The sequence below is a fragment of the Phyllobates terribilis genome, unplaced genomic scaffold (assembly GCF_046119375.1).
Source record: "Phyllobates terribilis strain yellow unplaced genomic scaffold, ASM4611937v1 Scaffold_11__3_contigs__length_659146591, whole genome shotgun sequence".
NCBI classification, from domain to species: Eukaryota; Metazoa; Chordata; class Amphibia; order Anura; family Dendrobatidae; genus Phyllobates; species Phyllobates terribilis.
Window position 1 is genome coordinate 408,310,748 of NW_027362771.1, and position 27,549 is coordinate 408,338,296.

A 27,549-nucleotide genomic window follows, 5' to 3' on the forward strand; every position below is an offset into this window, starting at 1 on the left:
ATATAACAGCAGCAGAAGGCAGAACTGGAATGGAGCCTCTTGTCCTATGTGCACTGCAGTCTGCTATATACCCTGCCTGCCTATATACACTGCCTGCCTGATATCTCTGCAGATGGATTAGTTAGTCCTCAAAAGGACTGTTTGTTAAGATGGATACGTGTAATGTACGGTTTTTCTCCCTACACTACCTAATACACGATTAAATCTCTCCATAGCTCAGCAGCAGCTCTCCCTATACTGTCTGATCCGGAGTGACTGTGATGAGCATGGCGGCACCAGGTCTGATATACACCTGATGACGCTGTGCGGCCAGCCAATCACTGTAATGCCCACAACCAACATGGCTACGGCATTACAGTGCATGGCAGGCAATCCCTGCATGTTCATTGGCTCTCTAAAGAGCGCCAAACATGCAGGGAGGGGACCCGAGTTCCCGCCCAAGCAACCCGGAAATACTCGCCGAGCTTGCCGAGCACCATGATGCTCGGGCGAGTACCGAGTAGTGGCAAGCGCGTTCGCTCATCACTATTTATATACATTTCTGAATAAGTAAAACCTTTGGGTTGATAAATGCAGCAGGGCATTTCAGAGAGGTGACATGAATGATGTTCTAGATAATATTTTGATACAACTAGATTTATACAGTTTTATAAAATAATACTTTTCTCTTTCCAGGAGTTGAAATGTGAAACGATTTGCATTCTTACTGCATTCTCGCTTTTTATTATTTGACAGTGACACCTAAAATGGAAATGTGTGTATAGAGGAGGCGAAAGTTCAAATGTTTGAAGAGAACCAAGAACAAAAATTCTAATATTACAATACTAAAAAGATGTAAAACCATTTCCTTTGTCACTATGTACTCAGATAACTTGAATCTTATATCGGCCTATACTTTTTTTTTAAAGACCCCAATTGATGAGGTATAGCACAGTATGTCTATACAATGGCTCATGGCAAAGCCTTTTTATCATCTTCTTGATGTATAACTATGGATCATGGACTTCAAACTCAAACACACAGAGGGCCAAAATGAAAAACTTGGACAAACTTGTGAGCCAACAGTATACAGCATAATGGGCCTCACAAAATCCTCCATGCAAAATAATGGGCCCCACACAGTCCTCTATACATTATAATGGTCCCCACACAGTCCCCCATTCAAAATAATGGACCCCACATAGTCCTCCATACAGAATAATGGGTCCCACATAGTCCTCCATGCAGAATAATGGCCCCACATAGTCCTCCATACAGAATAATGGGCCCCACATAGTCCTCTATACAGAATAATGGGCCCCACATAGTCCTCCATACAGAATAATGGGCCCCACATAATCCTCCATACAGAATAAAGGGCCCCACATAGTCCTCCATACAGTATAATGGGCCCCACATAGTGCTTCATACAGAATAATGGTCCCCACATAGTCCTCCATACAGAATAATGGTCCCCACATAGTCCTCCATACAGAATAATGGCCCCACATAGTCCTCCATACAGTATAATGGGCCCCACATAGTGCTCCATACAGAATAATGGGCCCCACATAGTCCTCCATAAAGAATAATGACCCGCATAGGGGTGGTGGTTTTGATGTCGCAGGCCAAATAAAACCACCCTGCAGGCCAGATTTGGCCCACGGGCCAGAGGTTGACATGTATGCGCTTGACGGAGACAATGACAAGACACAGTCCATGGGCAAGGGTAGCTGTGTTTGTGGAAAATGAAAGTTCACAAATGATTGTCTTTGGTAGAGCTGGTAAAGATGTACTACTGTTACCAGAGAAAGGACCCTGCTGACCATAAGAGCTTACACTCTACAGAAGAGAGACTTACCCATTGATTCTGGAGATGGAAAAGGATTCTGCTGTACAAACTGTGCTCTTCTTGGAACAGCTGATCCGTGATAGTCAAGGTATTGACTACGACTGTACAAGGTATGCTAATCTGTACGATGTCATAGCTGCAGGGTATTATGGGGAGGACCGAGTACAATTCAAAGTGACATTTGCCTCCTCTAATGCTTCATCAGTGTGAGAAATTATGTTGGGCAAGTTTTTACTTTTTGAGAACAGCAAATCTCCTAATGTTTTAATAAGCATGAAGCCGTGAATTTCAGGAAATTCGGTTTAATCCCGATCCTTCGCGGATCAGTCCGCTCATTTCTACTTATTATCTCATATATTTTATTACTGCAATTATTATCTCTTCATATGATTTCATACTTATCTATAGATATCCTGTGTTCTCTGTCCTCCCTGAGACTGTACATTGTTTCTCCCCTCTGTATCAAATTCCCTCCCTACAGCTTTCTAAGAGAAAGTAGGGGCAAAAGAGAGAGAGCCGTCAGGAGAAAATGCCTGTCTGATGGGTGTGTAAAAGTTTTGTATATAACTCAGCTAGACAAAGGACTTACACTCACTGTGCAACAGCAAAATGGAAGAACATTTTGAATGAAGACTATTTAGAAAGTTGCTTAAATTTGCATTTAGGAAGCAAATGAGCAATAAAAAAAATTCTGTGTGTGTGCAAAGTTGTACAAATCCTTGAAGTCCTAGGTTAACTATACAATGATTTGTAAGTAGAATTTCTATGCCATTTTGATTCTGTGAAAAGATAAATGATAATTACTACTTGAAGTGTAATGAAGCTTATTTTTGTTACTCAGCATTTGTAGAACAGCCATGATGGTTCAGAAATTACTATAATGAAAATTAAACAATGTCAAACAATGATAACTTATTAGTTGACCTTAGTGGACCTCAAACAGTTACAGACGTGTAAAATAACAAAGCTGGATGGTACTCATCATCCTCCATTTCAGTACTATTCCTTTGCCGCAGGTCTGGTCTCTGTGTTTTAGCTGCAGGGATGAAGTCACCTTGACAGTACACATCACTGCTGCAGCCAGTCACTCCACCCCATGGCTTGGCCAAGGTACAGTTGATAGCATAAGCTGCTGAGCTGAGTGATTGGCTGCAGCAGTGACGTGGGCTGTTGATGTGACTTCACCCCTGCAGCAAGGGCGTACATAGGAATCATGGGGCCCCATAGCAGAAGCTCTAGTTGGGCCCCCCCCCAAAAAAAAAAATTAAATAATTGTCAGGGTCACCAAAGATCAGATCTTACAACTTTCCATCCTTTACATAGTAATTTTCCTCCTGCTGACGTCCTAGATCTCTCTTTCATTGCCCCATAAAGTGTGATGCCAATAAAAGGGCCCCACAAACACAGTATGAAACCCCATGGTGAATTCCTCCACATGCACAGTATAATGACCCTACTGTACCCCACCTCAACTCCCAGGGCAAAGTATGCTGACCCCAACACAGTATGAGCCGCTAGAGAGGATGGTACATAATAAGGGACGGCGCTATACATAATAAAAGAGGAAACTATATAACTAAGGATGGCGCTATACATAATAAGTGAGTACACTATATACTAAGGGACTGTGCTATACATAATAAGGCTACATTCCTGCATTTGTGTGCAGTGTCAGTGTGCTGCCCTGTTTTACTGACGCATTGAGCATGGCCTATTCTAATCCTCAAAATCGGATCAGAACAGGACATTCTCTGACCCTCTTAGATCTCATTCTCAGATACGTGATTTTCATGGATGTGTGAATGGATCTATAAAACTGTACGAGTCCGTGGACCATCCGATAAAAAGATCTGGCAGCACACGGACATTTCACACAAATGTAAGAATGTGACCTAAGGGATTTTACAGATAACATTATCACTTCAAGTGACACAGTGCAGATACAGAATAAAATTTACATCCAGGCACTTAACCGCTGACGTCTCGTCTGATCAGAGTCGGTTTCTGCTGCTTCTTCTCCATCTGGTCAGACCTTCATGTCGACATCTCCCAGCCACGACTCGTCTTGTCACGATGATCTCCAGCCTAGAAAATAACAAGGTCACATATTGTATGCATACATGTGTCTCCCCCGCTCTGTGCCCCTACTACAGATATGTACCCCCCCCCTATTAATATACTATTAGCCACTTAGCAATCAAAATATAAAGTGATAAGCAGCACTGTGGCCCCCATTAACTATAATCTGCACCGGCCAATAATATAAATTATTCAGTCTCTGTGACTCTCCCCAATTAACTGTAAGGGTATGTGCACACGGAAAACATACAAGGCTTGACAGTATGAGCAAAGTGAAACCCCCATAATTGCTCTCTCACAGCACCCCCATCATTGCTCTCTCCCAGCACCCTTATCATTGCTCTCTCCCAGCACCCCCATCATTGCTCTCTCCCACCACCTCCATCATTGCTCTCTCTCAGCACCCCCATCATTACTCTCTCCCAGCACCCCTGTCATTGCTCGTTCCCAGCACCCCCGTCATTGCTCTGTCCCAGCACCCTCATCGTTGCTCTCTTCTAGCACCCCCATCATTGCTTTCTCCCAGCACCCCCATCATTGCTCTCTCTCAGCACCCGCATCATTGCTCTGTCCCACCACCCCCATCATTGCTCTCTCCCAGCCCCCATTATTGCTGTCCTAGCACCCCCATCATTGCTCTGTCCCACCACCCCCATCATTGCTCTCTCCCAGCCCCCATTATTGCTCTGTCCCAGCACCCCCATCATTGCTCTGTCCCAGCACCTCCATCATTGCTCTCTCCCAGCCCTCCATCATTGCTCTCTCCCAGCCCCCATTATTGCTCTGTCCCAGCACCCCCATCATTGCTCTGTCCCAGCACCTCCATCATTGCTCTCTCCCAGCCCCCCATCATTGCTCTGTCCCAGCACCTCCATCATTGCTTGTCCCAGCACTCCCATTATTGCTCTGTCCCAGCACCCCCATCATTGTTCTGTCCCAGCACCTCCATCATTGCTCTCTCCCAGCCCCCGCATCATTGCTCTGTCCCAGCACCTCCATCATTGCTTGTCCCAGCACCCCCATCATTTCCTCTCAGCACCCCCATCATTGCTCTCTCCCAGCCCCACATAATTGCTCTCTCCCAGCCCCCCCAACCATTGCTTTGTCCCAGCACCCCCATCATTGCTCGCTCCCAGCACCCCCATCATCCCCATCATTGCTCTCTCCCAGCAACACGTCATTGCTCTCCCCTTCCCCACCATCCCCATCATTGCTCTCCCCAACCCCATCAGCCCCATTATTGCTCTTCCCAGCCCCATCATTCCTCTCCCCAGCCCCATCAGCCCCATTATTGCTCTTCCCAGCCCGATCAGCCCCATTATTGCTCTCCCCAGCCCCATCAACTCCATTATTCCTCTCCCCAGCCCCATCAGCCCCATTATTGCTCACCCCAGCCCCACCATCCCATCATTGCTCTCCACAGCCCCACCATCCCCATCATTGCTCTCCCCAGCCCCATCATTCCTCTCCCCAGCCCCATCATTGTTCTCCCTAGCCCCACCATCCCATTATTCCTCTCCCCAGCCCCATCAACCCCATCATTCCTCTCCCCAGCCCCATTATTGCTCTTCCCAGCCCCATTAGTCCCATTATTCCTATCCCTAGCCTCATCACTCCTCTCCCCAGACCCACCAGTCCCATTATTCCTCTCCCCAGCCCCATCAACCCCATTATTCCTCTCCCCAGCCCCATCAACCCCATTATTGCTCTCCCCAGCCCCATCAACCCCATTATTCCTCTCCCCAGCCCCATCAGCCCTCTCCCCAGCCCCAATATTTCTCTCCCCAGTCCCATCAGCCCCATTATTGCTCTTCCCAGCCTCATCATTCCACTCCCCAGCCCCACCATCCCACCATTGCTCTCCCCCCACTTCCCCTCCCCAGCATTTCAGTTAAAAAAAAACAAAAAAAGACAACAACTTACCTCAGCTCACTCCCCTGCAGCAGCATCCTCCTGGTTGCCGGCAGCTTTCTTCCTGACCCAGGCGCGCGCTGCATGATGACGTCATCAAGCTGCGCGCGCCTGGGTCAGGGAGGAAGCAGAGGACGAACTCTCCAGCTCCGCTGCTATTCTCCTCCTGACAGCAGCGGAGCTGCAGGGATCGCTCCCTGACCGCCGCATGCAGGGAGCAGCTGCACCTTGCGGGCCCCTTGGTGCAGCTGCATGGTGGGGACCCGGCGCAGCTGCACCGGCAGCGGTATGTCCACCCCTGGACTGCTATGGGGCCCCCCCGCTCACGGGCCCCATAGCAGTCGCGGGGTCTGCCGCCATTGGCAGTACGCCACTGCCCTGCAGTCAAACCACAAAGGCCAGAGTTGTAGCGGATACCTAGCCCTGGAGTGGAGAAGGGTGAGAACCATCTGACTTTGTTATTTTTTTTAATACATAATTCTTATTAGAATTTTCAAAAAACACATAAACACTACAGTTTAAAGAAAATGTTCAAATGCCCGTACGCAGACTGGGCAAACATTGTTAAAATTTGTCGATTTAACTGGTATGACAAGTAAGACAAGATTAGAAGCAAAAAAAAAATTCAAAATACAAAATTGCAAACCTTTCCGTTTCTAACTAGTAGTCAAATACAAGAAACAACTGAGATTGTAATTTATTAATGCCATCAAGAAAAACTGGTAATTCTAAGCTCAAATGAAATACTTAGTCTGATGATTATTCTTCCCCTTTTTAGGTCAAACGAGGAAGATCCAGGCAATCCTTAAGATCTTCTTATACAGTGAAGGAAATAATTATTTGATCCCTTGCTGTTTTTGTAAGTTTGCCCACTGACAAAGACATGAAGAGTCTATAATTTTAAGGATAGGTTCATTTTAACATTGAGAGATAGAATATCCAAAAAAAATCAAGAAAATCACATTGTATAAATTAGATAAATGTATTTGCATTTTGCAGTGAGAAATGAGTATTTGATCCCTCAGGCAAACAACACTTAGTACTTGGTGGCAAAACCCTTGTTGGCAAGCACAGCAGTCAGATGTTTTTTGTAGTTGATGATGAGGTTTGCGCACATGTCAGGAGGAATTTTGGTCCACTCCTCTGCAGATCATCTCTAAGTCAGTCAGATTTTGAGGCTGTCGCTTGGCAACTCGGAGCTTCAACTCCCTCCATAAGTTTTCTATGGGATTAAGGTCTGGAGACTGGCTAGGCCACTCCATGACCTTACTGTGCTTCTTTTTGAGCCACTCATTTGTTGCCTTGGCTGTAGGTTTTGGGTCATTGATTTGCTGGAAGACCCAGCCATGACCCATTTTTAATGTCCTGACGGAGGGAAGGAGGTTGTCACTCAGGATTTTACGGTACATGGCTCCATCCGTTCTCCCATTGATGCGGTGAAGTAATCCTGTGCCTTTAGCAGAGAAACATTCCCAAAACATAATGTTTCCACCTCCATGCTTGACAGTGGAGAGGGTGTTCTTTGGGTCATAGGCAGCATTTCTCTTCCTCCAAATACGGCGAGTTCAGTTAATGCCAAAGAGCTCAATTTTTGTCTCATCTGACCACAGCACCTTTTCCCAATAACTCACAGAATCATCCAGGTGTTCATTGGCAAATTTCAGATGGGCCTGCACATGTGCCTTCTTGAGCAGGGGGGCCTTGCAGGCACTGCAGGATTTTAAATCTTTAAGGCGTAATGTGTTACCAGTGGTTTTCTCGGTGACTGTGGTCTCAGCTGCCTTGAGATCATTAACAAGTTCCCCCCATGTAGTTTTAGGCTGATCTCTAAACTTCCTCATGATCAAGGATACCCCACGAGGTGAGATTTTGCATGGTGCCCCAGATCGATGTCGATTGACAGTCATTTTGTATTTCTTCTATTTTCTTACTATTGCACCATCAGTTGTCTCCTTCTCACCCAGCATCTTACTCATGGTTTTGCAGCCCATTCCAGCTTTGTGCAGGTCTATGATCTCGTCCCTGACATCCTTAGAAAGCTCTTTGGTCTTGCCCATGTAGTAGAGGTTAGAGTCTGACTGATTAATCGAGTCTGTGGACAGGAGTCTTTTATACAGGTGACTATGTAAGACAGCTGTCTTTAATGCAGGTAACGAGTTGATTATGAGCATCTAACTGGTCTGTAGGAGCCAGAACTCATAATGGTTTGTAGGGGATCAAATGCTTATTTCTCACTGCAAAATGCAAATAAATTTATCTAATTTATACAATGTGATTTTCTTGTTTTTTTGTGATATTCTATCTCTCAATGTTAAAATTAATCTACCCTTAAAATTATAGACTGTTCATGTCTTTGTCAGTGGGCAAACTTACAAAAACAGCTAGGGGTCAAATAATTATTTCCTTCACTGTATATACCATGCTGTGGAGGTGAAGGGTTCTACCACCTTTTTTTTCACTATCTGAACAACAATTTAAAATAAATTGCTTCCACTTTAAAAAAAAATTGCCTGCTTGTAGTTCTTTATTGCTGAGGGCATCTTGCTGCTCGGCTTTCATAAAATGTTTAATTGAGTTATCAATTCTGCAATGGGGGGGGTATTGGGATCTAACCAATATTTATGGAGCTGGTTTTTTGCTAGTATAAGCTGGGTATGTAATAATCCGGGAGGACCTCCCACCCTCCTGCCAGGTTTCTCAGAGTCACTCCAAAAGTGCAGCAGTGCTAGATAGGGAGAAAGGGTATATCCCGGGCCCCACATGGTATTAATCCAATCTGATACCTCTCCCCAATAGGAAACTGTCTCAGGACAAGACCAAAGGGCATGTAGGAGGTCAGAAAAGGGATGTCGATGCTTAGGGCAGGCAGTTAGTCTGTTTGATAGAGAGTCTTTTTTAGGAATGTTAAATGCGTATATTGCCCCATGCATGATTTTATATTGAGTTTCTCTCCACGCTTCGTTTATAAAGTGTTTCCTAAATTGACCCCATCCCATCCTTATCTTATTGGGAATTTCAGCGTCCTCCAACTATTGCCTCCAATATTTAAAAAAGATCTCCGGGTGTACCCCCAATAGATTGGATTTCATAACCGAGTAAAGAACGGAAATTGAGGGAGTACCCAAAGGAGATAGAAAAATGTTATCTAACTCGTTTTGGGAAGCTTCGAATGTGACATCTCTTAAGTTGGTCATGATCTGTTCATACTGAAAATAGTGTTGGGGGTTAAGTTATATTTTCCTAGACACTCTGAGCATATCATCCATCTCCGCTCAGTTGAATGAAGAAGATGGGATATGTTTTTGACACCGGATTGCTTCCATTATAAAAAGAGCTTATTTTCATTGACTTTGTTATTTTACCTGCTTGCAAGTGTTTGGGGTCCACTTTGCTGTGAACCTTTTGATATACAGAGTGGGCCATTTATATGGATACACCTAAATTAAAGGGGAATGGTTGGTGATATCAACTTCCTGTTTGTGGCACATTAGTATATGGGAGGGGGAAAACTTTTCGAGATGGGTGGTGACCATGGTGGCCATTTTGAAGTTGGCCATTTTGGATCCAGCTTAATTTTTTTCAATCGGAAGAGGGTCATGTGACACATCAAACTTATTGAGAATTTCATAAGAAAAACAATGGTGTGCTTGGTTTTAACGGAACTTTATTCTTCCATGAGTTTTTTACAAGTTTATGACCACTTATGAAATGTGTACAAAGTGCTGCCCATTGTGTTGGATTGTCAATGCAACCCTCTTCTCCCACTCTTGAGACACTGATAGCAACACCGCAGAAGAAATGCTAGCACAGGCTTCCAGTATCCATTGTTTCAGATACTGCACATCTCGTATCTTCAGAAAAGAGGAGAACATTGAGTTAAAGCTGATGTAAAAAACGATTTTTATTGGATCAATTATTAAAATATTGCATACATGATAGTAACACAAATCATGAGGTGAAGTCGTAAAGAAACCCAGTGTAAGGCTGGAGCACCCACCCACTAAACACCAAAGTATAGCTGAGGTCAGCTTGATCATAGGGGAGCAATGAAAAGGGGGCAGAAGTTGCACATTACATGTAAAAACTGCCCAAATTAAGGTGGACCAAGAATAGTTAGTTAAGGGACAAGTGGTGGCATGGTTATACCATAATTATTGCACAGTGTCAGACATGGAGTTTATGTCCATCACAGGTCCTATAGTCCCCTAAGAATCAAATCTCCATAGATATGACTATGAGGCATTCACACAGATCCGTGGGTGCCAGAGGAGCACACATAGTAGAGGAAAATCGCTCCATTAATAAGACGCCCCCTGAGTTTTTTTACGGCGAAAACGCACATTTGGGATTCAGGCTGGAGACCTGCCACAGCACTGCACCATGGGTATGAATTGCCTCTTTACTTCATTTGATTTTCATTATTAATGGAGCGATTTCATGTCTGACACTGTGCAATAATTATGGTATAACCATGCCACCACTTGTCCCTTAACTAACTATTCTTGGTCGACCTTCATTTGGGCAGTTTTTACATGTAATGTGCATCTTCTGCCCCCTTTTCATTGCTCCCCTATGATCAAGCTAACCTCAGCTATACTTTGGTGTTTAGTGGGTGGGTGCTCCAGCCTTACACTGGGTTTCTTTACAACTTCACCTCATGATTTGTGTTAATACCATGTATGCAATATTTTAATAATTGATCCAATAAAAATCATTTTTTATATCATCTTTAACTCAGTGTTCTCCTCTTTTCTGAAGATACGAGATGTGCAGCATCTGAAACAACGGATACTGGAAGCCTGTGCTAGCATTTCTTCTGCGGTGTTGCTATCAGTGTGTCAAGAGTGGGAGAAAAGGGTTGCATTGACAAACCAACACAATGGGCAGCACTTTGAAACTATTTTATAAGTGGTCATAAACTTGTAAAAAACTCATGAAAGAACAAAGTTATGTTAAAAACAAGCACACCATTGTCTTTCTTATGCAATTCTCAATAAGTTTGACTTCAAAATGGCCGCCATGGTCACCACCCATCTGGAAAAGTTTTTCCCCTCCCATATACTAATGTGCCACAAACAGGAAGTTGATATCACCAACCATTCCTATTTAATTTAGGTGTATCCATATAAATGGCCCACCCTGTAGGCATTTATAATTTTTTTAAGACAATTTTAGGATCTCTTAAATAGAAAAACTCACAGTTCCTGTACTAAATAGCATAAAGATGTCATAACACTTATTGTATAAACATTTCTTAAGCAAGCTTGCGCTACAGACATTTTACCTATGGGAAACAATGACAGAAGTTCTTAGCCAAGCAAAAGTAAATTATGTAGAATTAGGCTATGTGCCCACTATGCGTTTTTCAAGCTTTTTTGCCGCGGAATTTCCACAGCGAAAACACTTAAAAAATGCTTGGTAATACGTGCCCCATGGTCCCCAATGATAATCCGCAATTGCTGTGCACATGCTGCGGAAATTTCCGCTGCGGATTATCATTGCGGAAAAATACGCAGCATGTCCATTAATTTTGCGGACACGCAGTGCAATTGCCGCCATTGACTTGCATTGAAACGCTCAATATCCGTGTCAGCACATTTGTATACACGGATATGAAGCGATTCAATGTGCGGATGGTACCCAGGCCTGGAGAAGAGGAGACTCTCCTCCAGACCCGGGTACCATAGAAACTGTAAAAAAAAAGAATTTAAAATAAAAAATAAAGATTATACTTACCTTCTGATGGCCCCCGGTCTCCATAGCGATGCGTGCAGTGTGTTGGGCGGCTCGCGGTGGTGTGAGGACCTGAAATGATGTCATTGAGTCATGTGACAGGTCACGCGACCGCTGATGACTCAATGACGTCATCGCAAGTCCTTCACACCGCCGCGAGACACCGGGGGGGAGACCGGACGGAGCGTAGAAGGAGACCGGAGCCATCGGAAGGTAAGTATAATGTTTATTTTTTATTTTTCACTATTCTTATTCTTTTTTTTAACTATTACTTTGTCACATTATATAAATCCATGCCGGTTGCATGGATTTATATAGTGTGACCAAGTTGTCAAGCACTTTTCCAAGTGATGCTAAAATCTCTTGGAAAAGCGCTTGATAACCCGCATGCAGAAATGCATGCAAAAACGCTTGACAAACGCTTCTACCTGGCGGGAAAAACGCATGTAAAATCCGCATGCGTTTTTCCTGCCAGGGAGAAGCGGAAAAAATATGCAGCATTTCTGCATCGTGGGCACATAGCCTAACTGCTTTGACTTCCTTGCAGGCGCTCTTCTACTAAACTCAACGGGTATAATTTAGTATATGTATTTTCTATTAAAGGCCAGTGCCTCTTTGGAACTGGCTGTTGCTAACAACATGTTTCATACTATGTTTAAGTACACAAAATGATGGCTGCCTTTGATTACTGGGAGTATACAAAGAGAATAAAGTAGGAAAAGCAACTGGATATATGAAAGAGCTTCGAATAATATAAGAAAAGTATAATAATATTAGAAAAATTATTACCAAGAGCCTCCAGCAAAATAAATTACATTTGCCATTTACTTTATGTGACGACCATACTTTGACGATAGTGTTAAAACAACTGTCCATTATCAGGATGTTAGTAAAATCAGGTCATTGTCTACACAAACAATAAAGAAGCCAACCCCTCATGAGAATACTTATGAAGTGCCATTATTATCAGATGTAAGAGTGAAGAAGATTGAGAATATCTGGTAAGCACATCGAGCAAATGTGCATAAATATGTCTGCATTTTAACATGACAGTGGCCATACATCCTAGGTAGCTGTTATTCATATTCTCAGTCAGCTGGTCCCTGAATACACATGCATGATCAGCCAATCATGCATCTGTTCTCAATGGGGAGAGGAGAATAACTTGCTTCCAGACAAATATGGTGGTGGCTATTCTCCCGTGCTAAAAAAAATCCACCCCAATAAATATTGATTAGTTGGCTGGTCGAGTCAAAATTGGGGAGTTTTGCTGACATTCATATAAAGTGTATGGACACCTTTAGCAAGATGCATTGCACATCATGCCAGCTGTTAACCCCAACTGCCCAAATGGGACAGGTACAGATGGGAGTATTTTTATTTAATAGTTAAGCAGGCCAAGCAGACAACAATTATGGGTCATCTTGTCGCTGATGGTGCTAAATCAGTACTACTGGTTGAAGAAGTTGTCCAGTTTTAGGAAAGTGAATCCCAAACTCTGCAAAATACCTAAAATAACAAAATCAGCAGGTTCTCAACCTCCCTGGGACTAGCACCATGAAGAGTAGGCGAAGAGTATTGGTGGCCATAGACTGCTGAGTTACCAACAGGGTAACATGCAGCAGGAAGGGGAGGACTGGTCACAGTAGCAGCTACTGTACTGTGGAAAGATGGAAAAGGAAATCACCAGCTCACTTATGTTTCCAACTTTAGATTTTGGAGAGCCAGGAGCAGAAACCATTGCTGGACAGCAGTCATTTTAAAAAACGGAGGTGGGTTTGTCCAGCTGGATCCAAATAGGTAAAAATTAGCACTTTATTTCAAACATTTAAAATCCATAGAAGAGTTGATGATCAGTATCAACTCACCACTCTTCCATGGATTTTAACACCTTCACGATATTTGATGTACCTATACGTCATGGTTGGGAAGGGGTTCCCGACCCACGATGTACAGTTAAGTCATGATTGTGCGTGGGACAGAAGCTGTGCCTCCGCGATCGACGCTGGGAGCTCGGATTACGTGACAGCCAAGCCCCAGCTGTCGCAACCAAGGGCGGTGTCCTCATCCCCTCTAGCTGTTTAGCCTCCTAAATGCTGCCATCAATATTGATGGCAGCATTTGGGAGGCTAGGAGAGGGAGGGTGCTCCCTCTCCAACGCGATCGACACCCTCGAGACATCATCACAAGCTGCCGATCATTGCCATGGCAATCCAAGGTCGTCATGAGTATTTTCTGTCACATAGCCCCCTCAAAGTCACTTCAAATGGGATGTGGTATTTAAAAAATTGGTTTTGTAAATTTTGTTGCAAAAATGAGAAATTGCTGATAAACCCTTCTAACTTCCTAAAAAAAATTATGTTTAAAAAATATGTTGATGTGAACTAAATATGTGGAAAATGTTATTTATTATCTATTTTGTGTAGTATAACTATCTGGTTTAAGTGCATTACAATTTAAAGTTTAAAAACGACAAACTTTTCAAATTTTTTGTACATTTTCCTATATTTTCATAAATAAATGCAAATCATATCGACCAAAATTTATCACCAATATGAGGTGCAACATGTCACGAAAAAAACAATCTTAGATTCACTGGGATATGTTGAAACGCTCCAGAGTTATAACTTCACTAGTCAGAATTGACCCCATTTTATAATTAATTCGTCTAGGGGTGCAGTGAGCATATTGACACCATGGGTGTGTTAGAGAATTTTATACCATTGGGCGATAAAGAAAGAATAATTACATTTTTACCACTAAAATGTTGTTTTAGCACCAAGCTTTTGATTTTAATAAGGGCTAATAGGAATAAAATGAATTACAGTTTGTTTTCTTCTGAGTGCACTAATACCCTACATATAATCGGTAACTACTTTTTAGGCATAGTGGAAAGCTCAGAAGGGAAGGAGTGCCATATTGTAGTGCAGATTTGGCTGTTATGGTTTACGGGTGCCATGTCACATTGGCAAAGCCCCGGCAAGAACAGCAGAATCCCCCCCATAAGTGACCCCATCTTACAAACTACACCTCTCAAAGAATTAATCTAGGGGTGCCGTGATCATATTGACATCATGAGTGTGTCACAGAATTTTATACCATTGGGCAGTGAAGAAATAATGATTACATTCTTACCTCAAAAATGTTGTTTTAGCCCCAGATTATACATTTTCATATGGGGAAATGAGTAAAACGGGCAACAAAATTTGTCACACAATTTCTGCTGAACATGGAAATAACCCATATGTGGCTGTACATTACTGCTTGGAGAGCAAATTATCGTAGAATAGTTTGCGGACTCCATATACAGAGCCCCTAAGTGCCAGGAGAGCAGTATCCCCCCTCAGGTGACCCCATTTTGGAAATTACACTCCTCTGGGAATTTATCTACATGTGTAGTGAAGATTTTGACTCCATGTGGGTTTTCCAGAAACAATCAGTAGTGAATCATGCTGAGTGAAAATTGAAAATCTGCCATTGTAGTGTGCGTACATTGCAGTGCCCAGTATGTGTAGTGCCCAGTACATTGTAATGCCCATACATTGAAGTGTCTATCCATTGGCCCAGCTTGTGCTTTTGGAGACATGGACCCTGTAAATTAGGCTGGCTCTCATCGCTACAGAAATGCTAAACATAGAAAAACCAAGAACAAGCAAAATACCCAAATAACTGGAAGTAAATGGATAAATCGCACAGTGCAAAAATAATGATAAATAATAAAGGGTACTTAGTTAACATAATTTTGATCAAAATAATGTAAAAGACATCCCGCCATGTCACGGCAACCCTTATGGGACAGTCCTAACTCTAAAATTAAAACCTTACCATTTGTCAAGTGACATACATATGGATAAGGGCAGAGAGACTGAACCCCTAGTAGAAGCATAGACCTGAGAGGCAGAATGAACCTTTCAGCTCAGACAAAGGGCGGCCACACCCTTATATGCACTGAAGCACACTAAACTACAAAGAAAAAACCTGGGAGTCTGAACTGAAACGTAAATTGATGTGCATGCAAAATGTAAATGCATGTTCACATAAGGCCACTAGACAGAGAAAAACCAAAGACAAGCAAAATACCCAAATAACTGGAAGAAAATGGATAAATCGTAGTGCAAAAATAATGATAAATAATAAAGGGTATTTAGTTAACATAATTTTGATCAAAATAATGTAAAAGCCATCCCGCCACGTCACAGCAACCCTTATGGGAAAATCCTAACTCTAATATTTAAACCTTACCATTTGTCAAGTGATATACATATGGATAAGGGCAGAGAGACTGAACCCCTAGTAGAAATGCTAAACATGTAGATGCTAAATATGGTTTAGGCACATTGTGGGACTCAGAAGGGAGAGGGGCATTTGGATTTGGGAGCACAGAATTTGCTGGATTTCCTTCGGGGGGCAAGGAGCCATAGCGCTTTTCCAGAGTCTTTGTGCTACCAGCAATGTGGAAGCCCCCTATATTTCAATTAACCGATGACGGACCTATGTGGGTACTTGCTTTTTTTGTCAATTGAGTTGAAGCTTTTGTTGGGAATATTTACATAACATTTTGAATCATATTTATCCTGCGTTATATGCTGAGCACTTATATTGGGATTTCCATCTAAATCTCCGAGTGACGTGATTCAGATGTATCCCCGACTGATGCATTCACTATAATGAGGCAGCAGAGTTACTCAGGACTCCATCTGGCCTCTTTTCAGTGGTGTCCTTCTTATCAGAGGTGAACAAAACTGTGACCGACCACACTTTTATGCACTCTAAAAAAGATGGATACCGCCGACGGACAGTTGAAGTACACAGTGCCTCCATCTACCTCATTATAGGCAATCTTTAATCTTGGCTTCTGTCTAAATCACGTATTTCAGAGATTTACATGGAAACCCCGGTGAAAGTGATCAGCGCACAATGTAGGATAAATCTGCCTCACTGCGATCTTTGGGAGTCAGAATGAACAAATCAACAGCAGGTAAAGAATTGCTTTTATTTATTTTTTATGCCATTCTTTGTGCGGTATAAGTGATTAGACGACTGCGAATACAGCGATACCAGATTTATATAGGTTTTTTATAGTTTGCTGCTGTCACACGCTAAAAAACGCTTTTTATTGCATCACCATATTTTGAGAGCTATAATTTTCCTATATATCTGCTGAAGGAATCATGTGAGGGCTTGCTTTTTGTGTGAAGAGTTGACATTTTTGTTGGTACTATTTTCAGAGACATAAGCTTTTTTGATCGCTTTCTATTCTGATTTTTGGGAAGCAGAAAGAACAATCCAGCAATTCAGGAATTGTTCTTTTTTTCATGCCGTTCACTGTGTGGTAAAAGTGATAAGATAACTTTATTTTTTAGGTCAGTACGATTACACCAATGCCACATTTATATAATTTTTTGATGTTTTGCTGCTTTTACACAATAAAAACTATTTTATAGAAAAAAAAATATTGAGCATCGCTATATTCTGAAAGCTATACCTTTTTTATTTCTCTGCTAACAAAGCTGTGAGGAGCACCGGAGGGTTCAGTCGCCACAGAGGTAATGCACCTCACCCAGAGGTGTGGTGTCTCCTTCTCTCAGGTAAGAAGGGAGTGCTGCCCGGAACCCCAACACCTGCAACTAACACTATACTGCTCCAGGCCGGCTGGAAGGGCAAGACACAATGTATGTTTTCTGCTGAGCCCAGACCCTGGCTGGAATGGGGGGAACCCAGAAGTAGGGGGGAACCAGAAGTGGGTGTGGGTAGAGGAAGTAGTTAGGGGGAGCACTTTGTTAGGAGTATAAATAGGTAAGCCATCTTAGGGTGGCGGGTCAGAATAGTGGAGCAGTTCAGAAGAACAGCTCGGGACAGTTCAGAAGAACAGTCCGGGAGAAGAGTCTCACTAGGAGCTCTGCTCCACCAGTCAGGGCCTAGTGACAGAGGCCCAGGAGGGGAGCAGGGAGTAGGCTCAAATTCTAAGAAGGGATCCTAGGGGGTACGGCGAGTGCAGGAAGGCACCCGTACGGCCCGAATCTGCCAGAAGACAGAGGGATCGTAAGCCGCATTCTAATCCCCGTGAGGGTCAAGCAGGTTTGTGAACTCCGACGTACAGGAGGGACTTCAGAGCACCCGAGCAGGATTGAGAGTGGGCAGCGCAGGGCAGAAGAGAGAAAGACCCAGTGTGAAGACGGTCTGACTAGGAACACGGAAAAGTGGGGTTCTGTCAGGTGCTCCTAATCTGCCTGAGGAAGAGCTGAACCCCTGCCTGGTGAACGCAGCGCGACGCGGGAGGCTGTAAGCTGACAGTGCACCCTGAGGAACTAAAGAACTGTGAGTAAAGATTCGCATGACTGCACCGCACCGCCTCTGTCCATATCTGCGCCATCTTTCCCCCTGCACTACGATGCCCAGCGCAACTATCATCTACCCATGCTGCCCTGAAGCTAGCTCTACCTGTGGAGAGCCACACCATCCCTGCTGCCATAACACCAGCTCCAGAGGACTGCTCCACAGTGGTGGCACCCCTTAGCCGCATTCCACAGGTGGCGTCACGAACAATCCCCAAAATCCCATATAAAAGTATTCCCCTTTTGTTGACCGCCCTGGGCTACGGACCGGGCCAGCCACCGTGATATCCCCTATTGGCATCCACAGGGGCCCGGTTGCCGAGTACCCCACGGCCCTGGGGGCGTGTCATCTCTGGCGTCACGAACAGGATGCGTGACCAGCCCGTACCGGCGGGTGAAGTGTGCCTAAAGAACTGTGATATGTTACTGAGTGTGGCGCCCACCCCAGAAGAACGGGCGCCATTATGTGCGTGCTAAAGGACAACAGTATGGAACCTCCCATCGTTGGCCGAGTCCCGGAATGGTGCCAAAAGCCAAACCTGCCCCTTGCAATATTGACTGTCCGCATAGATGTGTCCGTTAAGGCAGGGAGGCCGTCACAGGGAGTGACCGACAGCAGATTGCCATGGGGCCGCCCCCGAAAGAAGAGAGGAGGAGGAGAAAAGGAATGGAGACAGGGTGTGGTCTTAACCAGTCTAGACAGACCACACCCGGCAGCCAGAATGGACGGACGCCAGGCCCAAGCCTCCGCCTCTGGCCTGCTGCAGCAGCAGGTGCCCCCCCTCACCCTGGAGGGAGAAATATCTAAGCTGTCCCCGGGGGATGCCGAGTTCCTCCAAGCAGAGGTGCAGGAGCTGAGCCGCAAAGTCAAGGAGGAAGAGAACATGCCCCTGCAGCCTGAGGCTGATGACCCGGCCGGGTCAGCCAGCAAAAATCAGCCGTACCCCAGGCGGGGTTCCCACTATTAGTCCAGGCTGGGGACAGTGAATGGCCAGAAACTTATATTATAAATAGTTCAGCACTTCTTAAAGTGCACCCTATTGGATTTATATTAGTAACCATGACCACAGAACAAAAACCCGTTTGGCGTGGCGGAAGCCGTGGTCCAACTCCAGAATCACCCATGCCCTGCAGCCATGCCCAAGGCCTACATTGAGGGTTTGCGGATGGGTCCCTCATGCTGCTACTTGTTGCACCTGTTCAAAAGTAAAATGGACATCGGTTACAGCATGAACTGTAAACTGTTACAAGAGACGTTTATGCAAAATGTTTTAGAATGTGTGATAAATGTTACCTGCAACGTTAAAGTAATGTGCCTCCCATAAAGGGAAGAAATGTTGTGTTTTTATAATCTTATATGCGAATGCATTCTTAAAAATTTTGCATGTCAATAATATGCCTGTTTTACTCTGTTCCAGCCCGCGGACGTGCTGTGTTTTACCAGGGGGGAGTGTGATGCCCCTGAGGGTTCAGTCACCACAGAGGTACTGCACCTCACCCAGAGGTGTGGTGTCTCCTTCTCTCAGGTAAGAAGGGAGTGCTGCCCGGAACCCCAACACCTGCATCCAACACTATACTGCTCCAGGCCAGCTGGAAGGGCAAGACGCAATGTATGTTTTCTGCTGAGCCCTGACACTGGCTGGAATGGGGGGTACCCAGAAGTAGTGGGGAACCAGTAGTGGGTGTGGTTGGAGGAAGTAGTTAGGGGAAGCACTTTGTTAGGAGTATAAATAGGGAAGCCATCTTAGGGTGGCGGATCAGAACAGTGGAGCAGTTCAGAAGAACAGCTCGGGACAGTTCAGAAGAACAGTCCGGGAGCAGAGTCTCACTAGGAGCTCTGCTCCACCAGTCAGGGCCTAGCGAAAGAGGCCCAGGAGGGGAGCAGGGAGTAGGCTCCATTCTAAGAAGGCATACTAGGGGGTACGGCGAGTGCAGGAAGGCACCCGTACGCCCGAATCTGCCAGAAGACAGAGGGATCGTAAGCCGCATTCTAATCCCTGTGAGGGTCAAGCAGGTCTGTGAACTCCGACGTACAGGAGGGACTTCAGAGCACCCGAGCAGGATTGAGAGTGGGCAGCGCAGGGCAGGAGAGAGAAAGACCCAGTGTGAAGACGGTTTGGCTAGGAACACGGAAAAGTAGGGTTCTGTCAGGTGCTCCTAATCTGCCTGAGGAAGAGCTGAACCCTTGCCTGGTGAACGCAGTGCGACGCGGGAGGCTGTAAGCTGACAGTGCACCCTGAGGAACTAAAGAACTGTGAGTAAAGACTCGGATGACTGCACCGCACCGCCTCTGTCCATTATTTTGTCTGCGCCATCTTTCCCCCTGCACTACGATGCCCAGCGCAACTACCATCTACCCACGCTGCCCTGGAGCTAGCTCTACCTGTGGAGAGCCACACCATCCCTGCTGCCGTAACACCAGCTCCAGAGGACTGCTCCACAGCGGCGGCACCCCTTAGCCGCATTCCACAGGTGGCGTCACGAACAATCCTCAAAATCCCATAGAAAAATATTCCCCTTTTGTTGACCGCCCTGGGCCACGGACCGGGCAAGCCACCGTGATATCCCCCATCGGCATCCACAGAGGCCCGGTTGCCGAGTACCCCACGGCCCTGGGGGCGCGTCATCTGTATAGTGGCTTCTGTTTTGCAAGACAAGATGTAGTTTTCTTTGATACCATTTTTATTTCCATTCGACCTTTTGATTGCGTTTTATTCCACTTTTTGTTCGACAGTACACTGTGTGCAGAATTATTAGGCAAGTTGTATTTTAAAGGATTATTTTTATTATTGATCAACAACTATGTTCTCAATCAACCCAAAAGACTCATAAATATCCAAGATTAATATTTTTGGAAGTTGGAGTGGGTTTTTTTTTAGATTTGGCTATCTTAGGAGGATATTTGTTTGTGCAGGTAACTATTAATGTGCAGAATTATTAGGCAACTTAATAAAAAACAAATATAATCCCATCTCACTTGTTTATTTTCACCACGTAAACCAATATCAGTGCACAAAATTTAGAAATAAACATTTCTGACATGCAAAAACAAAAACCCAAAAAATTAGTGATCAATATAGCCACCTTTCTTTATGATGACACTCAACAGCCTTCCATCCATAGATTCTGCCAGTTGCTTGATCTGTTTCCGATCAACATTGCGTGCAGCAGCCACCACAGCCTCCCAGACACTGTTCCGAGAGGTGTACTGTTTTCCCTCCCTGTAGATCTCACATTTTATGATGGACCACAGGTTCTCTATGGGGTTCAGATCAGGTGAACAAGGGGGCCATGTCATTATTTTTTCTTCTTTTAGACCTTTACTGGCCAGCCACGCTGTGGAGTAGTTGGATGCATGTGATGGAGCATTGTCCTGCATGAAAATCATGTTTTTCTTGAACGATACCGACTTCTTCCTGTACCACTGCTTGAAGAAGTTGTCTTCCAGAAACTGGCAGTAGGTCTGGGAGTTGAGCTTCACTCCATCCTCAACCCGAAAAGGCCCCACAAGTTCATCTTTGATGATACCAGCCCATACCAGTACCCCACCTCCACCTTGCTGGCATCTGAGTCGGAGCTCTCTGCCCTTTACTGATCCAGCCTCTGGCCCATCCATCTGGCCCATCAAGAGTCACTCTCATTTCATCAGTCCATAAAACCTTTGAAAAATCAGTCTTAAGACATTTCTTGTCCCATTCTTGACATTTTATCTTATGTTTCTTGTTCAAAGGTGGTCGTTTTTCAGCCTTCCTTACCTTGGCCATGTCCTTGAGTATTGCACACCTTGTTCTTTTTGATATTCCAGTAACGTTGCAGCTCTGAAATATGGCAAAACTGGTGGCGAATGGCATCTTGGCAGCTTCACACTTGATTTTCCTAAATTCATGGGCAGTTATTTTGCGCCTTTTTTGGCCAACACGCTTCTTGCGACCCTGTTGGCTATTTGCCATGAAACGCTTGATTGTTCGGTGATCACGCTTCAAAAGTTTGGAAATTTCAAGACTGCTGCATCCTTCTGCAAGACATCTCACAATTTTGGACTTTTCAGAGCCCGTCAAATTTCTCCTCTGACCCATTTTGCCAAAGGAAAGGAAGTTGCCTAATAATTAAGCACACCTTATATAGGGTGTTGATGTCATTAGTCAACACCCCTCCTCATTACAGAGATGCACATCACCAGATTTGCTTAATTTGTAGTTGGCTCTCAAGCCTATGCAGCTTGGAGTAGGACAACATGTATAAAAAGTATCATGTGATCAAAATACTCATTTGCCTAATAATTCTGCACACAGTGTATGATGAAAAAGCATATTTGTTTGCCAGGTTTATATATTTTTTTCTTTTCTGGGGTTCACTGAAGGAGTAAAGTAGTGTGACAGTTTTATAAGTCGGTTTGTTCTGGGTACAGTAATAAAAGATTTTGTACTTTTCATATACGGTATATAGATATATATTTATCTCTATATCTCTCTGTATACATCTATATCTATATATATACTTTATATAAACACTTTATATATAGATATATAGATATATAAATATGTGTATTTATTGGTATAATATTTTTTCACTTTTTTGTTTGTTCTTTATTTTGTGATTTTTAAAATATTTTAGGACTTTAACTTTTTTTACTCTGATCGCTGGTATAATGCATCGCAATGCACCAGCACTACAATGCATTAAATGCATTATACCTGTCAGTGCTGCACTGACAGAAGCCTTTTAGACCATGCTACCAGTATGGTCTAACTTGCTTGCCATAGCTGGCTGACCCAGAGGTCATCATGATGACCTCAAGTTGCCATGGCAACGATCAGACCCTCACGTTGATGTCACAGGGGCACCGATCAGAAGGAAAGAGGAAGCCCCCTCCCTCTCCCAGGCTTCTAAATGTTCCGATTGATATTAATCATGGCATTTAGGGGTTTAAAATGCCAGGGCCATTGCGGGCATTGCTCATGCCAGTGACAGCCAGGTCTCGGCTTTAACTTAATGCTATCCAATAGCAGCTGTGCCCCTCACTATCGCTATGTGTACCCATACGTCAAAGGTTGGGAACCCCTATCACGCTATGGGTACGTCAAAGGTCATGATAGTGTTAAATGTTTGATGAAGTGCTAATTTTAACCTGTTTGGATCGAGCTGGACAAACCCACCCGCTTTTTCAACTGTAGTGTGTAACATGGCTAGAAATTGAGTGGATCATTTCATATTTGAAGTACTTATTTGTTTAAAAGGTGGAAATGATAAAATGTTGATGAGGAGCCTGAAGTGATGTTGTATATTGTCCCGCAAAGATAATATAGATAGAGCATTCAAAAAGGGTGGTGATTGTGTTTGATATTCGAGCAGCATGCTTTCTTAGACCCCACCAAAACAATTATCTTATTTTCTTTTGTTATATAGTTAGGTCCAGAAATATTTGGACAATGATTGAATCTTCAGAAGTCATCAATTTCTGGGTCTCCACCTTTGTGATGCTTTGCCAGGCCTTTACCGCAGCTGACTTCAGTTGTTACTTGTTTGTGGGTCTTTCTGCCTTTAGTTTTGTCTTAAGCATGTGAAATGCATGCTAGCTGGGGGTGAGATCTGGTCATTGACTTGCATTAAAAGATTCCTGCGCTGCTTTCGCAGGATGTTTTGGGCCATTGTCCATCTGTACTGTGAAGCACCATCCAATCAATCAACCTTTCTGCATTTAGTTGTACTTGAGCAGAAAGTATAGCCCTGTTCACTTCAGCATTCATCTGGCTGCTTCTGTCTTCAGTCACATCATCAGTAAACACTAGTGAACCAGTGCTTTTGGAAGTCATGCATGCCCGCGCCATCACACTGCCTCCACCATGTTTTACAGATGATGTGGTGTGTACTGGATCATGAGCCGTTCCATGCTTTCTCTATACTTTCTTACTCCCATCATTCTGATATATGTTGATTTTCGTTTCATCTGTCCAAAGAATACTTTTCCAGAACTGGGCTGGCTTCCTTAGATGTTTTCTTAAAAAGTCTAATCAGGTCTTTCTATTTTAAAGGCGGATTAATGGTTTGCACCTTGTGGTGACCCCTCAGTATTTTCTCTCATGAAGTCTACTCTTCATAGTAGACTTAGATACTGAAACACTTACAATGGGCATGGAAAGTATTCAGACCCCTTTAAATTTTTCACTCTTTGTTTCATTGCAGCCATTTGGTAAATTCTAAAAAGTTCATTTTTTTTTCTCATGAATGTACACTCTGCACCCCATCTTGACTGAAAAAAAAACAGAAATGAAAAAATTTTTGCAAATTTATTAAAAAAAAAAAACTGAAATATTACATGGTCATAAGTACTCAGACCCTTTGCTCAGTATTGAGAAGAAGCACCCTTTTGAGCTAGTACAGCCATGAGTCTTCGTGGGAATGATGCAACAAGTTTTTCACACCTGAATTTGGGGATCCTCTGCCATTCTTCCTTGCAGATCCTCTCCAGTTCCGTCAGGTTGGATGGTGAACATTTGTGGACAGCCATTTTCAGGTCTCTCCAAAGATGCACAATTGGGTTTAGGTCAGGGCTTTGGCTGGGCCAGTCAAGAATGGTCACAAAGTTGTTCTGAAGCCACTCCTTTGTTATTTTAGCTGTGTGCTTAGGGTCATTGTCTTGTTGGAAGGTGAACCTTCGGCCAAGTTTGAGGTCCAGAGCACTCTGGACGAGGTTTTCATCCAGGATATCTCTGTATTTGGCTGCATTCATGTTTCCTTCAATTGCAACCAGTCATCCTGTCCCTGCAGCTGAAAAACACCCCCATAGCATGATGCTGCCACCACCATGTTTCACTGTTGGGATTGTATTGGGCAGGTGATGAGCAGTGCCTGGTTTTCCCCACACATACCACTTAGAATTAGCACCAAACAGTTCTATCTTCGTCTCATCAGACCAGAGAATATTATTTCTCATAGTCTGGGAGTCCTTCATGTGTTTTTGAGCAAACTCTATGCAGGCTTTCATATGTCTTGCACTGAGGAGAGGCTTCCATCGGGCCACTCTGCCATAAAGGCCCGAGTGTTGGAGAGCTGCAGTGATAGTTGACTTTGTGGAACTTTCTCCCATCTCCCTACTGCATCTCTGGAGCTCAGCCTCAGTGATCTTGGGGTTCATCTTTACCTCTCTCACAACGGCTCTTCTCCCACGATTGCTCAGTTTGGCTGGACGGCCAGGTCTAGGAAGACTTCTGGTGGTACCAAACTTCTTCCATTTAAGGATTATTGAGGCCACTATGCTCTTAGGAATAGTGTTGAGCCACCCCCGTAGTGTTCGAGTTCGGTTCGGTTCGTCGAACACCCGTGTGTTCGCCGAACTGTTCGTCGAACTGTTCGTCGAACACCTTCGAACACCGTTAAAACCAATGGCAGGCAAACAAAAACACATAGAAACACATAGAAAACACCTTCAAAGGTGTCCAAAAGCTGACAAACTGCTCAGAAGACATAACTAACACATGGAAAAGTGACAAGTACATATAGTCATGCGAAAATAAAAGAGGTGGAGGAGTAAAAGGAGGGGGAGACACAGATATAGGCATGTCATGCCCTTCTAAAATCCAAAAAGTGAGAAGCCGACACGGCCAGTCCGCTCCTGCCCGTGCCACCTCCGTGTCACCGGGTTTGTGCCAGAGCCGCGGTGAACCCTGACGGCCAGCCCCCCTCTCCCAATACTGGTGCCTGTCCGCTGGTGGGTCGAGCGAGCCCACCTGTGGTGGAGGCAGCTCTAAGCTTTTTAATTTAAATTGTCTCTCTAATTTGAATGAATACACTTTAAAACCATTTACAAGGATCTATTGGAGGGCAAGTCTCATGCCAGCAGCCGCGGTAATTCCAGCTCCAGTAGCGTCCACTAAAGCTGCTGCAGTTAAAAAGCTTTTATAAGGATCGAGCTCGGCTGTCCACCGCAAGGCATCCTACTGCCAGTCCCAGCCCCTATGCCTTGGGGTGCCTCCTGATGCTCTTCACTAAGTATCCCATGGTCCTGAAGCATTTCCTTTGAAAAAATTAAGTGTCTAAACTACAGGTGGTGCAGCTTGCTTAACAGCCGGGATAATCCGCTGACTAGCAGACACTGCTACTAGGCACAAAGTATTTCCTGGGCTAGATGCAGTTAAAAATTTGTAATTAGATACTCTCGTTGGATGTTGAGAAACCATTCCATAGAGTCTCCTGGCACGCCATATATGATTCTCTTAAAAAGCTTGGGGTAGGGGTCTAGGGGACCCTTTTATAGCCAAAATCACGGCCCTGTATCGCAACACGTCACCTAGGCTGAAGATAAATGGAACTGTAGCACCCTGAGGGCTCGGTTGCTACAGACGTATTGCACCTCACCCAGATGTGTGATATCTCACTCTCAGGTAAGGATGGAGTGTGGATCAGGACCCGACACCTGCATGCATTACACCACATTGCCGTGGGGCAGGGCGACCAATATGCCCCTGAGATGGGCACGACAGTCCCTGTCCCTGGCTGGAGTGGGGGGAGGGAACACTGAGGAAGGGGAACCCTGTAGTGCAGGAGCAGGGAGGAAGCAGTTCCTGGGTGCATTGAGAAGGGAGTATAAAAGGTGGGCACCATCTTAGTTCAGTGCAGAGAAGTCTGAGCAGAAGTGGCAGGGAGCAGGGGCTCTGCATGAGCTCTGCTCCGGAGGCGGGCCTAGTAACAGAGGCCCAGGCCTGCAAGAGGGAGAAGGAAGGAAGAGGAGCGGAGAAGGCTCCAGGAATGAGGAATGAAGGGATCCCAGGGGTGCGGACGGGCGATTCGCCACCGCACGCCCGAATCCACCTGCGTGGAGGGGTCAGGCCAAAGGGGGAGACCGGTCCCCGAACTAGTGGAGGCAGGAAACGACCCTCAGCTAGAAACCGGAGGCTCTGACATTTTATGTGGCGCAGCCCCTCGCTACACCTGCTAGGAAGGCACCACATAGGGTCAGGGAAACTGGCGCCAAGTTTACCAAGAGGAGGCCCGAGGCAGCCGGACAGAAGTGTTGGTAAGAAAGGCCAGACAAAGGACACACAAAGGGGGTCCTGTGAAGTGCTCCAAAGTTATCTGGGAGTTGTCTGAGCCCCTCACCTGGTGAGCACAGTATGACGTGGGCAGCCGTTACCTGCAGACGTGGTCTGGATAATAAGAACTGTGAGTAAAGGCCCTGAACTGCATCACTGACTCCGTGTCGTTACTGCTGCTGCCCTGCACCATCACCCCCATCCTCCGCATACACTGCCCTGAGGCTATACTCCTCCCGTGGGGAGTTATGCTACGCTCTGCTGCACCCACAACACCAGCCTCAGCGGTCTGCCCTGTAGCGGCGGTTCACTCTGACCGCAATCCACGGGTGGCGTAGTCGGACATTTAAACATCAAAACCACATAAATAGTTCCGCCACTGGTTTGACTGCCCTGAGCCACGGAACCGGGTCGCCGCCACGAAGACTACAACCACCAGCATCCACCAAAAAGGGTCCGGCTCCGGGTGTCCCAAGGCCCAGGGGGTGCGTCAGAACATTTTCATCACCTTTCACAATCACCAATGGGACAAGGCAGTGATGTCCTCTGTCCCCTCTCTTATACATCCTAGTGACGGAGCACCTGCTCTCATCAATTCGCCATAACCCCAATATTAGGTGGATTGAGGTGG